Source organism: Dendropsophus ebraccatus, chromosome 9 (genome assembly GCF_027789765.1).
Source record: "Dendropsophus ebraccatus isolate aDenEbr1 chromosome 9, aDenEbr1.pat, whole genome shotgun sequence".
Taxonomy (NCBI): Eukaryota; Metazoa; Chordata; class Amphibia; order Anura; family Hylidae; genus Dendropsophus; species Dendropsophus ebraccatus.
The window spans coordinates 9,630,860-9,650,951 of NC_091462.1; the positions used below are offsets into that span (position 1 = coordinate 9,630,860).

Genomic DNA, 20,092 nt, shown 5'->3' on the forward strand with positions numbered 1-20,092 from the left:
TCCTGGAGAGGTAATATATTATATACGGGGGGGGGGGGACACTGTATATAACACACCATGTAAGGGGAGAACCTGTATATAAGACACCATGTAAAGGAGGGCCCTGTATATAAGACACCATGTAAGGTGGGGGGCTGTATATAAGACACCATGTAAGGGGGGGCTGTATATAAGACACCATGTAAGCGGGCCCTGTATATAAGACACCATGTAAGGAAGGGCCCTGTATATAAGACACCATGTAAAGAAGGGCCCTGTATATAAGACACCATGTAAGGAAGGGCCCTGTATATAAGACACCATGTAAGGGAGGGCCCTGTATATAAGACACCATGTAAGGGAGGGTCCTGTATATAAGACACCATGTAAGGGGGGAACCTGTATATAAGACACCATGTAAGGGGGGAACCTGTATATAAGACACCATGTAAGGGAGGGCCCTGTATATAAGACACCATGTAAGGGAGGGCCCTGTATACAAGACAGCATGTAAGGGGGAGCCCTGTATATTAGACACCATGTAAGGGAGGGCCCTGTATATAAGACACCATGTAAGGGAGGGTCCTGTATATAAGACACCATGTAAGGGGGGAACCTGTATATAAGACACCATGTAAGGGAGGGCCCTGTATATAAGACACCATGTAAGGGAGGGCCCTGTATATAAGACACCATGTAAAGGGGGAACCCTAACGGAAGACAAACTGCTAGGCACTCAACTCCCCGAGAGACCCCCTATTGTGTATTCCAAAGCGCCAAATCTGGGTATCAAAGTAGCCCCTTCAGTCAAAACTCTGACTAATATTCCATCATCTACATGACTACAAAGTTGTGGTTTTTATCGTTGTGGCACATAGGTACTTAGGCCTCTAGCAACTTTGCTCTATCTGCATCAGTTCCTCTTGTTATCAGGATACTGTCCTGCACCTTTAGACTTGTTCTCGGGGTGGGTTGGGATTTCTCTGACTTGTCCTCTCCCTTGAGTAGCTTAACACAGTGTGTGTGGAAGTGCTGCTTTCAAGGAACTGGTGTCTAAGTCTCCCATGTGTGTCTGCTCTGCTCAACAACCTGACTACTCACTAAAGTAGGTGTATGCTTCCTCTTCCCATGTGACAACCTCCTACAGGTGGTGTAATATCCCCTGTGAGTGGTGGAGAAGAAAAGCATAAAGAAAGGAGCTCAGAGATAGGTAGAGAAGAAGAGAAGATCCTCATTGGTGTACAAGTCACAATAAATAATAACCCTGTGGTTACCTGCAGCTGTGCAAAACATAAGTACAGTTACATACAACAGTGACATCTTGTGTCAAAACTTATGTACTGCTTCATTACCACAGCTTACTTGGAGTACAGACTTTTGCGAAGAGTGCAACAATAAGCAACACCTGTGGTGGGACACCACACCTGTATATAAGACACCATGTAAGGGGGGCCCTGTATATAAGACACCATGTAACCAAACACAATGGAAGGAGAACTCCCCTGATCCAGGAATAGATGGTTATGATTAGCTCCATTACTGTCATCACTGCCATTAAGTGGATTAGTAGTAGTATCATGTTGTAGTTTTTAGTATCTGTTGTTATTCTCTCTCTCATTCATCATCATTATTACTATCAATCAGCAGCATTTTTACAGTTTTGGTCACGGTTGATAGTATCACAGAACAATTAGATTTCTGCCATGTTACCAGGGATTTCTGCCATGTTCAGTATAAGTACAGATATTATTAGATAAGTACAGATATTATTATATATGTGCAGATATTATTAGGGTGTTGTACCTACTGTCTGACTCTGGCTATTGATGTGTAGTTATTCCCACCCTGCCCGTGGCCTGTGGTCATCTCCTACTGAATGGACACTTTCAGGTTTACAGCTTTTATGCACTTCCCTATTATTGGAGTCTTCTGGCATCGTCCGCATCCTCCACTAAATTGCAATGATTCCTCACGGACCCTCCAATACCTTCTAGAATGAACCTTGAAGCCTCATAAAGTCTGATGAGATGTATGATGGACTGTATGAATAAGACCTATCATCTTACTGTCCTCATTGTTCTCACTTCTTTCTTCTCCTAATGTCTCTTGTGGTTCTTCTTTTTAGGAACTTTCTGGAGCCTCACCCTTCCTGGCTCCAATGATGTGTATATTTTAGGATCACCCCCCACCACCACCACTTTATTTCTGTCACTACTTCCCTATTTGTGATATATGGGGGGGTTCATTGTTGTTGTATGACTACAGAGACGTTGCATGAATGGTCCAGGTCTCAGGAAGAGGTTAATGTGTTTTGAGGTCTTATGTTTAAAGCGAATCAGAAAGCTATAGATTTCCTCCTGATTGTGATCAGTGACTGTAAGACCTTGTAATCCCTGCTGGTCGATCAACTTTGTTTTCTAATTCCTGAAGGTTCAGGTTCGGTGGTGAAGTAACCCCCTAGAATTTGGTCCATTACCCCTAGAAGATGATTAAGTGACCCTCTTAAAGATGGTTTATTGGCTGTCAACCCCCTAGAAGATGCTCCTATGACCCAGTTACTACTTAAAGGTGGTCTAGTGGCCTGGTAGCCTCCAGATGATGGTTCAGTGACTCTGTAACCTCTAGAAGATGCTTCTGTGACCAACAACCTCTAGAAGATGCTGCCAGTGGCCTGGTGACTTCATGGTCTAGTCTTCTTTTAACGTTATCTATAAAAGCTTTTCCAGGGACCTAGTGGCCTCTAGAAATTGGTCCAGTTGCCTCTTACTTTTTGCTATGTGGCCACTTACAGTGGCTGCCTCACGTGTCCCCACAGACAGAAGGGGGTGGCAGGGCCACCGTCAGCACCCAACAAACCCGGGCAAGTGCCAGATCTCCTACTCCTCTCCGGCTTCTGGGTGCTGCGCCTGGCCCTTTAAACATGAGCGCTTGTAATGAGCGATCACAGTTATATGATGTAGTGCTGTGATTGACAGAGCGAGGAGCCATTGACTCCCCAATCTGGCAATCACTCTTGTGGCTGCAGGCAGCATTATACCTCTGGCCACAAGAAGCTGATTTGTTCTCCAGAGCTTTGAGTGAGGAGGAAGAGGAGTGTGTGGTTTAACGCAGCACTTCAGCCGGGGGAGTATATGTTTATTTCTTACATCTTAAAAAGAAGGGTGGCCTCCCTACTGGAAGATTATCCACAGGGAATACCTTATTTGGGAGATATTATTTTTTGATGGGGGCAACTGCTAGGGGGACTACAGAGGGGATGTCAACATGGGGGCTTTCTTCAAGAAGGTAACTTACATTGGGGTTATCATTTATGGGGGGGCAACTGCCAGGGGTACTACCTAAAGAGGGATGTCAACATGGGGGGGGATACCTACAATGGAATTACCTACATTTGGGTATATTACCTGTAATTGTACTATGTAAATGTTAGGGCTTGGTTTGTCCTCTGGTGAGGGTTGGTGAAGTGGAGGAAGGAATTCCTTGTACGTTGGGAGAAAGGTGGTGGGATGGAGGGTGGAATGAGTGACAAGGAGTTTGTGAAAACACTGAACAGTAGGTCAACTAGCCAATGTTTCAGTGGCCTAATAACCCTTAGAAGAGTCTTCACCTGACCTGGTAACCTCTAGAAGAGAGTTGATTGACCTAATAAATATTAGATGATGGACCAGTAATCTAGATAACGTGTCTACTATCATCTAAAGACAACGGTCTAGTGGCCAATAATGTTCAGAAGAAGGTTTAGTCACCCAGTAACCTCTAAAAGATACTCTGGTAATATCCTGAAGAAGGTCCAGTAACCACTTGCTTTAGAAGATACCCCAGTGACCTGATAACTTCTGCGTCAGTGAATGAATATGGAAATATATGGTATTGTGGCCAATAAGACTGCAGAGAGTCTGGGACCCATCACAGATATAATAGTCTCCGGAGCAGTCAGTACCACTTATATTGGCCAACATCAACAGAACTGATAGTAATGATGATGATGATGATGATGATGATGATGATGATGATGATGATAGATATAGTAAATACTACAGCAAGATGATAAAAAAAATCGTAAATACAATATAAAGAGAAGAAGTACTAAAATATTAACTACAATAATGAAAAGGAGGAAGTGATAGCAACAATTATGGCAACTATAACAATAATAACAAAGAGAAGAAGAAAGGGGGAAACAGAATTGACCACAAAATAAGAAAGAGAAGAAGTAATCTGATATTTGCTGATTTTCTACCCTCCATCTGGGATCATTGCCGACACTGTCTGCACCATTTCTCCCCTTATATTAGGAGTTGGGGGTGATGACAGATGCCAGTGCCCCCCCCTGCGCTCCATCTGACCCGACAAGTTTTGCATTATAATAATATGAAATATCTCCCATTGGTCTCAATAGGATGAAGGAACATTTGACGTCCTTACCGCTTATTTCGAATGTCTCCATGTCATTGGCCGCCATCCTCTCAGCCACAATCAGGGACTGCCACTTATGGTCTCCCTTACCCAGAAGATGACCAAGCTCCTCCAACAGGAACCAGAAACCACAAAGACCTTGGAGACAATCAGCAGCTTTTAAAGTTTTCTTTGTTACACCCAGAAGTTTCCCGATGAGGAGTCAGCATTCTCAGAAACAGAAGTTTGAGGATTTCAGTCAGGGGTTTTCAGCATTAGAAATCTCAGTTCTTCTATGGATTTAACATGATACCTCAACATAGTGTAGACTAAAGACCTCCTAGAGAGCGGAGCAGACCCTCACCGTTATTACAATTTATACCCTGCCACTCACGGCCACCACGTCCTGTATACACCACATACACATAACTCCCAAATTTGTGTATTTAGGCAGGTACCTCAACCCCACGCTGCTCCTCCAGCTCCTGGTTTAGCTGCCCAACATTTTTTAGAGGGGCAATCATTTTTAATATAAAGCATGGCTAGACTGGCAATCTGGCAGACCGGGCTACTGCCAGTCAATCCTCAGTATCACACCATTTAGTTTTGGCTGAGAGGCTCTGCCGCCCGTCTGAGGCCGATTAACCAGCTTGGGGGGAAGGGACAGCAAATCATGTGTCCCGCTCTCCAGCAGCACTTCTGACATCTCCTGGTGCCGGCAGCGTGGTACCAGATCTGCACCAGATCTGACCTGCAGGCCCTCTATCATATACCTGGAGGGACATCCGGCACAGGCAGTGTCATTGTACCATACTGTCTCCGACAGAAGATTTGAGAGGAAAATGCACAAGACAAAAAGTGCTGCCCGGGGGGCGGGTGACAGGTGAGTTTTTGTTTTGCTTTTTTTGGTGGAAGCACTGCATGGAGGGGATGCAGCATACTGCAGGGGGGGACAGAGAGGAGGTTACTTACCGGGGGCACTAATGGCAGAGTAACTAGGATATGGGGCAGTATTGGGAGGAATTGGCTACTAGATGGGACACTATTAAGGCCCAACTACTATATGGGGCACCATTGTGGTTGTAACTAGTATTTGGACAGTACTTGCTGGAGGTAGCCACTATGTGGGGGCACTATTAGGGGGATTAAAAAACTACATGGGGCACTATTGGGGGGCTAGCTACTATATGGGGCACAAAGGGGAGAATTAACTAGTATATGGGACAGTATTGGGGGGATAACCTACTATAGACAGGCTTACATTGCATCCCACTGTCGCTGCGTTTACACGTACGATTATCGTTCAAATTCGATCGTTATCGCGCAAATTCGCACGATAATCGTTACGTGTAAACGCACCATTAAACGACACGATCAGCTGATGATTGTTTTTATTGGCCGATCATTGTCTTTAATACAGCAATAATGCTGCCGAATAAACCTGATTTGGCAGATTATCACTCTGTGTAATAGGGCCAATATCATAAAGGATGGTAATAGAAGGGGAATGGGGAGGAGGGTGATGAAATAATAATATGATGGAGAAGGGTAATGCTAAGTTTACACGAGGCGATTATTGGCCCGATCGCACGATTAACGATTTCGAAGTAACGATTTTTTTTTTATAATGATCAGCGTTTAGACGGTACAATATATCGTAAGGAAAAATCTTTTTGCAATCGTTTTGCGATCGCGCGCCCGCAGCCCGGCCAGCCCGCCCGCCCCCCGCTCAACCGCAGCCCCTTGCGCCGCCCCGATCGCCCCCCCCCCCGCTGCCGCTCCGATCGCCACCCCCTCTGCCGCCGCTCCGATCGCCCCCAGCCCCCGCCACTCCGATCGCCCCCCCTGCTGCCGCCGCTCCGATCGCCCCCGCCGCCCCGGCCACGAGCATACGTTACCTGCTCCGCGTAGCAGGTCTTCAAATCCCCGACTCCCCTCTTCAGCGCATTGATTGGCTGAAGAGATGAGCCGGGAATTTCAAACGGCTCCTCTTCAGCCAATCAGTGCTCCTCTTCAGCACTGATTGGCTGAAGGGGAGCCATTTGAAATTCCCGGCTCCCCTCTTCAGTCAATCAGTGCACTGAAGAGGGGAGTCGGGGATGTGGAAGACCTGCTACGCGGAGCAGGTAAAGTATGACGAACGACGATTTAAGAACCTGTTAAAAGATCAAAATGAACGATTTCTCGCTCGTCGTTCGATCGCTCGCCGCATTTACACGTATGATTATCGTTCGAATTCGATCGTATCGTGCAAATTTGCACGATAATCGTTCCGTGTAAACCCAGCATAAGGCTATGTTCACACTGCGTATATGTCCAGCCGCATATTTTGCGGCCGGACATATATGCGGTAAACTCCGGCCGGAGATTTACGCTACTTGCGGCCGGCTACGTACGGACCGCGAACTTACGCCCGAAGTCTACTTACTGTTCCCGAGCGCCCTACGTAGCGATCTGACAGCAGTCTTTTACTTGGAAATCTTCGCCTAGCCCCGGACACCCCACAGAACCTTTTGGATCGGCACAAAAGTTGCAAAAATGAAGAAATCACCACTACGTACGGGACCGCATGTTACGTTACGGGCGTAAGTTACGGCATTTTCATCCGCAAACAATGGTCTGGTTCATTTTTTACGGCACTGCGTATGATCCGGGCGTAAGTTCGTACATAGTGTGAACTGTGCAGCCGTACATCGTATACTTTCCATTGTACGCAAACTACGTAAGTCTCCGGCCGCTTATTCACGGAACGCGCTACGGCCGGAAACTTACGTAGTGTGAACATAGCCGAATGGTGCTCTTACACAGACAGATTTATCTGACAGATCTTTGAAGCCAAATCCTGGAACAGACTCTAAACAGGGATCAGGTCATAAAGGAAAGACTGGGATCTATCCTCTTTTAAAATCCATTCCTGGCTTTGGCTTCCAAAATCTGTCAGATAAATCTTTCTGTGTAAACACACCCTAATGCTGGGTTTACACCGAGCGATTATTGGGTGAATTTTCGCGATAACGATCGAATTCGAACAATAATCGTACATGTAAATGCGGCAAACGATCGAAAAATTGTTCATTTTGATCTTTTCCCAGGTTCTTAAATCGTCGATTTGCCGATCGCTCCGTGTAAACAGTCGTTCACTGATTTTCCCTATGTGTGAGATAGGCTTAAGCGATCGCAAAACGATCGCAAAACGAATTTTCTGTACGATATCTCGTACAGTCTAAACGCTGATCGTTGTAAAAGAAAAATCGTCACTTCAAAATCGTTAATCGTACGATCGGGCGAATTATCGCTCCGTGTAAACCCAGCATAAGGGTCCGTTTACACAGAAAGGTTATCTGACAGATTATCTGACAAAGATTTGAAGCCAAAGCCTAGAACAGACTATAAACAGAGATCAGGTCATAAAGGAAAACCTGAGATTTCTCCTCTTTTCAATTCCATTCCTGGCTTTGGCTTTAAATCTTTGGCAGATAATCTGTCAGATAATCTTTCTGTGTAAATGGACCCTTATGGTGCGTTTACACAGGCAGATTTATCTGGCAGATTTTGGAAGCCAAAGCCAGGAATGGATTTGAAAAGAGGAGAAATCTCAGTCTTTCCTTTATGACCTGTTCCCTGTTTAGTCTGTTCCTGGCTTTGGCTTCAAAAATCCGCAGATAAATCTGCCTGTGTAAATGCACCATTTCGTGACCCCGGCCGGGTCATGGAACGGCCGGTCTCAGCCCGGATTATCCCAGCCGGTACTTAAGTACTGGCCGGGTGATCTTTCTGGCTGCGGAGCTCTGATGCGGGTGCATCAGCGCGCGCCTGCATCAGAGCTTCCCATAGCCCACAGTGAAGCAAGTGAAGCAAGCTGACAGGGCTTTCTGCGGCCGCAGAAAACTGACATGTCAGTTTTTTTCTGGCGCCGCATGGGATCCCAGCCGGAGCGCATACGATGTGTGTACGCTCCGGCCGGGATCCCATTGAAAATAAGGCTATGTTCCACCCCTCAAAACTACGGCCGTAGTTCTGCGGTGAGAACTACGGCCGTAGTTTTACATAGTGTGAACATAGCCTTATAGTAGGTGAATAGAGGGGGGTAATAGATGGGTGATGAAGGAGATAGATAATAAAAGGGTAATTGGTGAAGGAGGGTATTATGGAGAGGCGTTACATCACTGCAGGGTGATTACATTAGTGGAGTGAAGGCTTTATAAGAGGAATATATTATATAATGTCCAGCTCTGGTCCAGGACCCGTGTTCTTAGGTCATCAGTAAGTTATTTGGCGCCATCTACTGGAGGGAATGGCAATGGTCCCTTCTCCTACTCCTCTGGCTGGAGTTTCGGTCCCGATGCTGTTTACAATATATTATAATCTTTATGAATGATTATAGCCTGTGTGTGTGGTGCATATTCTGGAAAAAGCTCAAAAAGTATGCATATACCAAATTATACCAGAATATAGCAATTTAATGTGACCGGTCAAGCCAGAATACGTTGTTACCTCTGTTGTCTGTAATATAGAATAATATGGTGGACTACACCCCCATTCCAGTTATATAGGTTAGGAGATGCCTCTTTGGTGTGGACATTGCTTGCTGTGTTCACATTGTACATTGGAAAAGGATTGATCATTGCCTGTTGATTCCTATATGTACAGAGGCCTGTGCATATAATAACCGGTCCCATACAAGTCTATGGGACCTTTGTGTGACTTGATGGAGAATAGGATGATGCCCCCGGTCCAGTGACCCCTGTCCCGTCTATAGTTGGGGGTTTGGAGGTGCATTTATAAATAGATAAGAGGGAAATATAAAGGAGTAACGTATAATGGCGTTCTCTTTATGTATTCGCCATTATTTGCATCTGGAAATGGCCGTGATCTCCAGATAATTCAGCTCCAGCAATGACCGACATAAAACTGTGATCAAACAACATTCACTTTTATCCTGACAATTTATCCAGTAACAAAACTCATCGACAAGGACGCGGAGTGAACGCAGCCTCAGCCCGGTGATCGATGAGGGAGCAGGCCTGCGGACTTAATGCTGTCATTAGAGCTTTTACTCCGGTTGTATATCCAGTGGTTAATGTCGCATTTTAAGCTTTGATGCTATTGTAATATTTACCGAGTTAGTAAAATGTGGTCGCAGCCCCCAGACTGGCAACAGAGCGATCAATGAATCTGCATTACCAGGAATATCAGATAGGCCTGGACCAGCCACCAAGGGGCGCTCTATACCAGAGAAAGAGGAAGAGAAGACTGGGACACATGAGAAGTGCCCCTGAGCTGCCAGCAGAGGGAGCCACATGATGCGGATACCAGGACTGTAAACTGAGAACAGACTAAAGGGGTCACATTATCAGCTTCTAGCATCCTGCTGGGTCCTAGAAAGCACAGTGCAGTGAGGTAACCCCTAAAATGCTGTACAATACTGGGGGCTCATACATAGAAAAACAGACAATACAGAGATACACATGGAACCATTAAGTCAAACTCACAAGAGCTTGCAGCATATACGAGTTTACAATGTATAATATATTACAGTATATAAGAGCTTACAATGTATAATATATTACAGTATAAGAGCTTACAATGTATAATATATTACAGTATATAAGAGTTTACAATGGATAATATATTACAGTATATAAGAGCTTACAATGTATAATATCTTACAGTATATAAGAGCTTACAATGTATAATATCTTACAGTATATAAGAGCTTACAATGTATAATATCTTACAGTATATAAGAGCTTACAATATGATATCTTACAGTATATAAGAGCTTACAATATGATATCTTACAGTATTTAAGAGTTTACAATGTATAAGAGCTTGCAGTAAGATGTAAAGATGGATCAGACTGGGGTGGCCCTTTAGGACTTACCCCAGGGTGATGCTGAATACTTCTTATCACATATAGCAGTGGTCCCTAACAGGTTGGGGAACTGACCCTTGTCCTGATCTTTTGGAGTCCATTTGACATATACATTTTATGGGGGGAAAAAGAATTGAAACGGATCGAATTATATGCAATTTGTTTCTCCATTGACTTCCATTATGAAAAAACGAATCAAAACAGATGCAGTTTTTTTTTCTTCTTTTTTTAGCGCACACAAAAATGTAGTTGATCACAAGTTGCAATTTTAAAATGGTTACGTAAAGCGGACTGCAAAAACACAGTGTGAACCCAGCTGACACCTGATGTCATTATGGACCATACATGATGCTACTAGACACCACACCTGATGTCATTATGGACAGGGGCGTAGCTAATGTCTCCTGGGCCCTGGTGCGAGAGGCCAACTTGCCCCCCCCCCCCCCCTTTCACGACCAAGTCATGCTATTGGTGTGTATATATATTTATATATATGTATATACTGCATATACACACCAAGACAGATATTACCAATAACACCAGCATATTGGAAGAGAAAGTATTATCACCATATATATTACCGCCATACTGTTACCAAATCCTGTATACTGAGACCAATATTGCCAGTAATACCAGTATATAGGAAGGAAACATTACTGGCACACCACAACCACAACCACAACCATCACCACCATATTGTTACTGACCAAATCCAGTATACTAAATCACCTCATCCAGTCATACAGAGGTGGCCCCAGCTCTACACAGGCTCTATACACCATATACATTACAGTGCAGTTATATCAGGTGACGTCTTCTCTGATCAGAGTTCTTTCCTTTTTATCATCTTCTCCATCCGTCCTGTGCCATTATGAGAACTTCTCCGAGCCACGAATCCACAGAATCTGCCAGACAGATATATTAGGCTCCTCACACTGGCACCATCCTCATCTCTCTACACACTGCACATCTGTATTGGCCCCTTTACACCCTCATTTAGTGGGTAGCCCTGACTCTATGTGACCTCCTAATAATATATGCCCCCCCTCTGTGTATTCCCTCTCCCCCTATGTTGCCCCCCCCAAATAGATGGCCCCTCTCCCCCCATGTTGCCCTCCTTATAGATGGCCCCCTCTCCCCCCACCCCCCCTTATAGATGGCCTCATCTCCCCCTCCTTACAGATGGCCCCCTCTACCCCCCTCCCTTATAGATGGCCTTCTCTCCCCCTCCTTATAGATGGCCCCCCTCTACCCCCTCCCTTATAGATGGCCCCCTCTCTCCTCACCCTCCCTTATAGATGCCACCCTCTCCCCCACCCTCCCTTATAGATGGTCCCCTTTCCCCCCCTCCCTTATAGATGGTCCCCTTCCCCCCCCTTATAGATGGTCCCCTTCCCCCCCCCTTATAGATGGTCCCCTTCCCCCCCTTATAGATGGTCCCCTCCCCCCTTCCTTATAGATGGTCCCTCTTTCCCCCCCCCCCCACCCTCATAGATGGCCCCCTCTATCCCCACCCTCCCTTATAGATGGTTCCCTTTCCCCCCACCCTCATAGATGCCCCCCCTCTTCCCCCCACCCTTATAGATGCCCCCCTCTTCCCCCCACCCTTATAGATGCCCCCCTCTTTCCCCCCACCCTCATAGATGCCCCCCTCCTTCCCCCCACCCTCATAGATGCCCCCCTCCTTCCCCCCACCCTTATAGATGCCCCCCTCTTTCCCCCCACCCTCATAGATGCCCCCCTCCTTCCCCCCACCCTCATAGATGCCCCCCTCCTTCCCCCCACCCTCATAGATGCCCCCTCTTTCCCCCCCCCCACCCTCATAGATGGTCCCCTTTCCCCCACCCTCATAGATGGCCCCCTGTTCCCCCACCCTCATAGATGGCCCCCTGTTCCCCCCCCCCCACCCTCATAGATGCCCCCCTCCTTCCCCCCACCCTCATAGATGCTCCCTCTTTCCCCCCACCCTCATAGATGCCCCCCTCTTCCCCCCCCCACCCTCATAGATGCCCCCCTCCTTCCCCCCACCCTCATAGATGCCCCCCCTTTCCCCCCACCCTCATAGATGGTCCCCTTTCCCCCACCCCCATAGATGGCCCCCTCTTTCCCCCCCACCCTCATAGATGCCCCCCTCTTTCCCCCCACCCTCATAGATGCCCCCCTCCTTCCCCCCACCCTCATAGATGCCCCCCCTTTCCCCCCACCCTCATAGATGGTCCCCTTTCCCCCACCCCCATAGATGGCCCCCTCTTTCCCCCCCACCCTCATAGATGTCCCCCTCTTTCCCCCCACCCTCATAGATGCCCCCCTCTTTCCCCCCACCCTGCAGGCTGATAAAAAAAAAAAAAAACTTAACTCACCTGACAACGCGCTCCCACGTTGATCCTCACTCCTCCTGGTCTGTCCCCGGCTGCTGCGCGGCTGCCGGGGGTGTCACGTCTCATCCCAGAGCTCCCTGCGCGCCGGAAGTCAAGGCCCAAGGCGCGCAGGGAGCTCTGGGATGCGCACGCTGCCGGGGATAAGACGCGACACCCCCGGCAGCCGCGCAGCAGCCGGGGGAAGATGGAGCCGGACTCTTGTGACCGCAAGCAAAACAATGCTTGCGGTCACAAGAGTGATTGATCGGGAGGGCCTCGCGGCCCCCCCCCCCCCCTTCGTGACTGCCGCGACCGCAGTAGCTACGCCACTGATTATGGACCATACATGATGCTACTAGACACCACACCTGATGATCGAACAGTAAAATGTTCAAGTTCAAGTTGAACGTCAAACAGTAGTGAAGTTCGGTTTGAAGTTCAACTCAAACTCAAACCCCATTAAAGTCAATGGGAGATGTCCGGGTTAATTTTGACACCTATATGTAGTAGAAGAGGCTGAAATTACCATCCAAAAGAGTAAACTGGAAACATGGAACAACTTATAGCCTGAAATTTGGCTTTAACCCCTTCAAGACCAAGCCTATTTGCACCTAAAAGACCAGGCTCATTTTTCAACTACTTTGTGTGTTTTTTGTGAAAAACATCAAAATATCATGAAAAATTTAAAAAATTTATATTTTATGAACTTTGAAATTCTCTGCTTCTAAAAAAAGAAAGTCGTATCACATAAATTAGTTACTAAGTGCACCCCTCAACGAATTTATTTTGGGGTGTGGTGAGCATTTTGACCCCACAGGTATTAGAGGAAAGTATTCATAAGTAGACAGTAAAAATGAAAAACTCGAATTTTTCCAATAATATGTTCCTTTAGTTTGAAATTTCTCAATTTCACGAGGAACAAGAGAAAAAAAGTACCACAAAATTTGTAACGCAGGTTCTCCTGAGTAAAAAGGTACCTCATATGTGGGCGTAAACCACTGTATGGGCACACAGCCGGGCTCAGAAGGGAAGGAGCGCCAATTAGCTTTTTCAATGCAGATTTTGCTGAAGAAGTTTCTGAGCGCCAGGTGCGTTTGCAGCGCCCCTGTAGTGCCAGCAGAGTAAAATCTCGCCATAAGTCACCCCATTTTGGAAAGTGCACCCCTCAAAGAATTCATTTTGGTGTGTGGTGACCATTTTGACCCCACAGGTATTAGAGGAAAGTATTCAAAAGTAGACAGTAAAAATGAAAAACTCAAATTTTTCCAATTAAATGTTCCTTTAGTTTAAAATTTCTCAATTTCACGAGGAACAGGAGAGAAAATTCACCCCAAAATCTGTAACGAAGGGTCTCCTGAGTAGAACGGTACCCCACATGTGGGCATAAACCACTGTATGGGCATACAGCCGGGCTCAGAAGGGAAGGAGCGCCAATTGGCATTTTCCGTGCAGATTTTTCTGAAGAAGTTTCTGAGCGCCAGGTGCGTTTGCAGAGCCCCTGTAATGTCTACAGAATAGAACCCCCAGAAAAGTCACCCCATTTTGGAAAGTACACCCCTCAAAGAATTAATCTTGGGGTAGGATGAGCATTTTGGCCCCACAGGTATTAGAGGAAAGTATTCAAAATTGGCCAGAAAAAAATGAAAAACTTTAATTTCCAATAATATGTTGGTTTAGTTTGAAATTTGTAAATTTCACAAGGAACAGGAGAAAAAAATGTACCCCAAAATCTGTAACGCAGGTTCTCCTGAGTACAACGGTACCCCATATGTGGGCATAAACCACTGTATGGGCACACAGCAGGGCTCAGAAGGGAAGGAGCCCCAATTTGCTGGAGCAAAACCGCAGCTAGTAATGGTTATTAGAATAGCGCAGTTACTAAAACAAAATAAAAAAAAATTAGATTACAGGTAATCTGGAGGTGGTTACGGACAGTCTGGGGTGGTTCAGGGTAATCTGGAGGTGGTTACGGCCAGTCTGAGGTGGTTCCGGGTAATCTGGAGGTGGTTACGGCCAGTCTGAGGTGGTTCCGGGTAATCTGGAGGTGGTTACGGGCAACCTGGGGTGGTTAGAGGCAACCTGGGGTGGTTACGGATAAACTGAAGTGCTTATAGGTAATCTGGGATGGGTACCTGTAATCTGGCGTGGTTACGGGCAATCTGGAAGGGGTCACTGGCAATTTGGGGTGGTTAGAGGCAAGGTGCGGTGGTCAAAGGCAAGGTGCGGTGGTCAGAGGCAAGGTGCGGTGGTCAGTGGCCACATTCGGTGGTCAGTGGCCACGTGCGGTGGTCAGTGGCCACGTGCGGTGATCAGAGGCGACGTGCGGTGGTCAGAGGCAACCTGCGGTGGTTGCGTGCAATCTGGGGGGTTACATGTAATCTGGCATGATTACGGGCAACCTGGGGTGGTTATGCCCAACCTGCGGTGGTTACGGGCAACCTGGAGGGGTTACAGACAATCTAGAATTGTTACGGATAGACTGAAGTGCTTATAGGTAATCTGGGGTGGGTACATGTAATTTGGGGTGGTTACAGGCAATCTGGGGTGATTACGGACAATCTGGAGGGGGTCACTGGCAATGTGCGGTGGTTACGGGCAATGTGCAGTGGTTACAGGCAATGTGCGGTGGTTACGGGCAACGTGCAGTGGTTACGGGCAACGTGCGGTGGTTACGTGTAATCTGGGGGGGTTATGTGCAATCTGACGTGATTACGGACAACCTGGGGTGGGTACGGGCAACCTGCGGTGGTTACGGGTAATCTGGGGGGGGGTTAGGGGTAATTTGGGAGTAAACTGCAATTATTACTATAATAAAAAGTGTGTGTTTTATTTTTTTGAATGTTTGTCACTTTTTGTACTTTATACATTGATTTTCACTGTAGGGGGGGGTTAGTTACTGGGGCACTAGGGGGGCTGATCTGGGGTCTGATTTTACTTATTTCATCTCCCCCCACCGTGGATTCACGGTGGGGGGAGATGAAATGCAGCGGCGGCACTGGCCCGTTAGTAACCGCCGTATCACTAAGGGGTTAATGGGGGGTCAGCTGCGGGATCGCAGCTGACTCTCATTACCTCCGCTGCTGCAGTCAGATGAGAGCGGGATCGCTATCCCTGCAGCGATCCCGCTCTCATCACAAAGCCCCCTGAAGTCAGGAACATATATATACATTCCTACTGCACGGGGCATGTGCAATAGGAACGTATATATACATGTTACTGACGTGAAGGGGTTAAAAATGAAAGGGGAAAAAAAAGGGTTAAATACTGCATTTCTTTTAAGGGATAAGTAAAAAGAGGACAGTGGCATAGCTATAGGGGGTTCAGAGGTACGGGGCCCTGCAGGGTATTTCACCTCTAAAAATAACAAAAAGGGGCTTTTACCCACTCAGGATAACTTTAACCACCAACTCCTCGGTACGAAACATCGATACATCTAACAGATGAAGAGATTATTTTAATAAAATTGTTCTGCAATGCAGACTGTCAAAATGGGCTCTGTACCCACTCAGGATACATTTAACCACCAACTCCTCTGTACGAAACATCGATACATCTAACAAATGAAGAGATTGATTTTTTTAAAAATTATCCAGCAATGTAAACTAACCAAAATGGGCTTTTTCCCAATCAGAAAAAATGTAACCACCAACTCCTCTATACCAGAGATTGATTAATCTAACACATGTTTAGATTTTTTTTTTTTAACTAGATTTGCATTTCCAGGGAAATACATAGTGCTTGAAAAGAGCAGTGACTTCCCTTTAAGAGAAACTTTAACCCTTGATACTCTCCCTTTAAGAGCGACTTTGGTACAGTCCCTTTAAGAGCGACTTGGGTACCACACCTTTAAGAGTGACTTGGGTATCGTCCCTTTAAGAGAGACTTGAGTACCGTCCCTTTAAGAGAGACTTGGGTACCGTCCCTTTAAGAGAGACTTGGGTACTGTCCCTTTAAGAGTGACTTGGGTACCGTCCCTTTAAGAGCGACTTGGGTACCATCCCTTTAAGAGCGACTTGGATACCATCCTTTTAAGAGCGACTTGGGTACCGCCCCTTTAAGAGCGACTTGGGAACCGTCCCTTTATGTACTTAGTGCGGGTGTGGGCTCTGCTACACGGCTGGCTCAGCTCTGCTACGTAGTGTGGGTGTCGGCTCTGCTACACGGCTGGCTCAGCTCTGCTACGTAGCGCGGGTGTCAGCTTTGCTACACGGCTGGGTCAGCTCTGCTACTTAGTGCGGGTGTCGGCTCTGCTATACAGCTGGCAAATCTCTGCTACATAGTGCGGGTGTCGGGCTGGCTCAGCTTTGCTACTTTACTGACTGAACTCTGCTACTTAGAATGGTAAAGATCATTGCTCGGTTACCATGACAATCTTACTCATGTCAGTGAGACAAAATCGTTAAGGACCTTCACACTTCTACATCTTCTATTCGCCAATAGTGGACATGTGACTGTGTGAATGTTGTGATACATTGCCTGACAAGACCTCAGAGTTCCTATTGGCTGCTATATTTCAGCTATTTGCATATCTGCTGTGATTGGCGTTTACAGTGTGGCCATTATTTTCTATTGGAAATTAGAGGTCTTTAAACGTAAATTTCTTAAAAATGACAAATCTGATCAGAACCGCCGAGGGCTTTGAAACGCAGTTTGAACAGCATCTGTGCACAAAGCGGTTCGGGCTGTATTAATCGCAGACGAATGGCTGGAAGAAGAATACGCTTTTTCAAGCACTTTAATTATTCTGCAATGCTGACTGACAAAAAGGGTCTTTTTACCCACTCATGAAAAATTGGTACCATTGGTGGCAGCGAGAAGAGCCCAAAGGGAAATACTGAGGTTGCGGTTCAACTAAATTAGGTAGAAGAACATGGCAGGAGAGATGGAGGCATCTAAAAAATAACCATTTGGAGGTCTACAAAGAGGATGAGGAGAAAGAGGTGTATGCAGTGCGCATCAAGCTCATACAGGTATATTTTTCAAAAACACATTCAGCTGTAATGTGGTATCCTACCACGAGTGTTACTATTGGTTACACCCTTCAGAAAAGTCTATACTTATTGTATAGAAGTGGTGATGAAGGTAGTGATAAAGTTTCGCCACTAGATGTCACTGTATTAGATATGTGTGTTCAGATGCTGCACAGCTGATGTGTGAAACGGGTTATTGTTTATTTGTATGTCACATGGATCTGCGAACCAATAGGAATCTGTTCTTCTTCTCTCCTATCATCTCTCTCTTTACTTCTTCTATTTGCTCTCTTCACCCTCTCACAGCGCACTTTAGATGCCCTTAGAAGGAAGTCACATGGGTAGAGGAAGTGCATAAGTCTTGTGTTGGACATTGTAGAGGAAGGACGCAAGCTGGACAGCTCTCTACAGTGGCCCTCTGCCAGGTCCCCTACTCAAGTCAAGTTTTCATCTTCTAAGGCCTAGTGTACAAATATAGGTTGCATCTGTTTCTGTTTTTTTGTAGGAACCTGACTACAACTGATGTCACAACTGATGCCAAAAAGGCATCAGTTGTCATCAGGTTTTTGATCCTTTTTTAGGGAAAAACCATCAGTTGCCATCAGTAATTATCAGTTGCCATACATTTATTCAATTAGTCGTCATGAGTTTTTCTCCTATACAGCATAATGGGGGGCATCGATATAGGGGCCAGCAGCATTACAGGGGGCCTATACAACTGTCAAACATTTGGGTCCTCTACATCCTCCGGTGAGTAAGGTTCTGTGTCTGCCTACTTCTCTTCCTCCCCCTCCTCCATCACTGCTGAGACCTGCTGCCGCTAAGTGCCTAACGCTTGTTCCAGTAAAAATATCACCAGCACGGTGATCCTGACAAGGCCATCGTCTTGACTGACCATTTTGGTGGATTCTTCAAATCTGGCAAGGATAGTGCACATATCTTTCACCTGTCTCCACTCTCTATGAGTGAACACCCTGAGGTCCGCACCACTGCTAGTCAAGCCATGCGAGATTTCGTACTGCATATTGGAATTACGCTGCTGCCACAATCGCTGGAGCATGTGGAGCGTGGAATTCCAGCGTATTGCCACATCACAGATGAGACGGTTGACAGGGAGGCCCAGATCCTGTTGCAACGATGCCAGTAGTGCAGAAGCAGGATGTAAATGTTAGAAGTGGGAGCTAAGACCTCGAGCCTTCTTGAGGAGCCAATCAACACCAGGGTAGCACTTAAGAAATTTCTGCACAACCAGGTTCATGACTTGTGCCAGACAAGGCACGTGCGTAAGTCCGCCGATCTTAAGGGCAGCAAGGAGATTGCTCCCGTTGTCGCACACCACCTTACTTGATGCCAGGTTCTTAGCACCCAGCCAGTCGTCGGTCTGAGCGCGCAGAGCCTTCACAGCTCTTGACCTGTGTGTTGATGTCTCCAAGACAAATTAATTGTGTTGATTTGTCTCCAAGACAAATTAATTTAAGAATGGCCTGGTTTCTCTAGGCAAGTGATGCTACTGGTCGAGGTTGGGGATCCTGGCTGTGCACCATCCCAGCAGTTTTGGAGACTGTTGACGAAGACCCAGAGGCAGTGTCAGCCACCAAAGTCACCCAGTGAGCAGTCAGAGATATGTAATGACCTTGACCGTGCTTACTGGTCCATGCGTCTGTAGTCAGATGGACCTTGGTGCACACAGATGCAGCCAACATGCTTGAGATATTTTCTGCAACGTGCCGAGCCAGGGCAGGAACATCTTTTTTTGCAAAGAAATGCCTGCTAGGCATCTGATACTGGGGACATGCCAGGGCAGAACATGGCGGAAGCCATCTGTGTCCACCAGGCAGAAAGGCAACATTTCCAAAGCCAACAGCTTGGCAATGCCAACATTAAGTTTTTTGGCTTTGGGATGGTTGGGGTGAAAGTGCTGGACTGGCAGCTGTATGGCGTGCAGGTCACACTGGTGGTAGGCGAAGGTGTCAGCTGTGTTGGTGGTGGTGGGGAACAGCCAACAGTATCTTTGAGTGCAGATGGTGCTTGGTCATGCTGCACCGGCACATCGGCAGAAGAGCACCACTTTGGCTTGGAAGTGGAGGAGGAGGCAGTAGATGTCATGGTGGTTGGAAGCCCAGGACCTGTGTGGCCTTTTTTCTCTGAGCGACTATTCGACAGCAATTCAGGCTTTCCCTGCATGTGCCTGTTCATGCTCGTGGTACTTAAACACTTTTTATTTATTCCTCTAAATGCCGGCAAATATGACATATCACCTCAGTCGGAGAATCAGAGGCTTGATCAAAAAAAGCCCAGTCTTCACAGGTTTGGGACCTCTTGGATGGCAAAAACCTAGTACCGGTCTCCCCGCTGCCACCACTGACCACGGCTGGCGCAGTAATATCAGCAGACTTGTGCGACAGTCCCTCCCTTTCTTTGGCCGGACGTGCACTGTAACTACCTAATCCTAGAAGCCACAGGCACTTTCAGGCATTGCTGACCGCTCAATATTTCTGACAACAGACTAGCTTCCT

At 46.7% G+C, this 20,092-nt stretch overlaps 1 protein-coding gene across 1 annotated transcript in view; it reads right to left on the bottom strand.

Moving 5' to 3' along the window:
* The window catches only part of LOC138801744 (macrophage receptor MARCO-like), a 106,847-nt gene that overhangs the window by 4,806 nt on the left and 81,949 nt on the right, over positions 1–20,092 (bottom strand). The gene's annotated exons all lie outside the window — the stretch shown is intronic.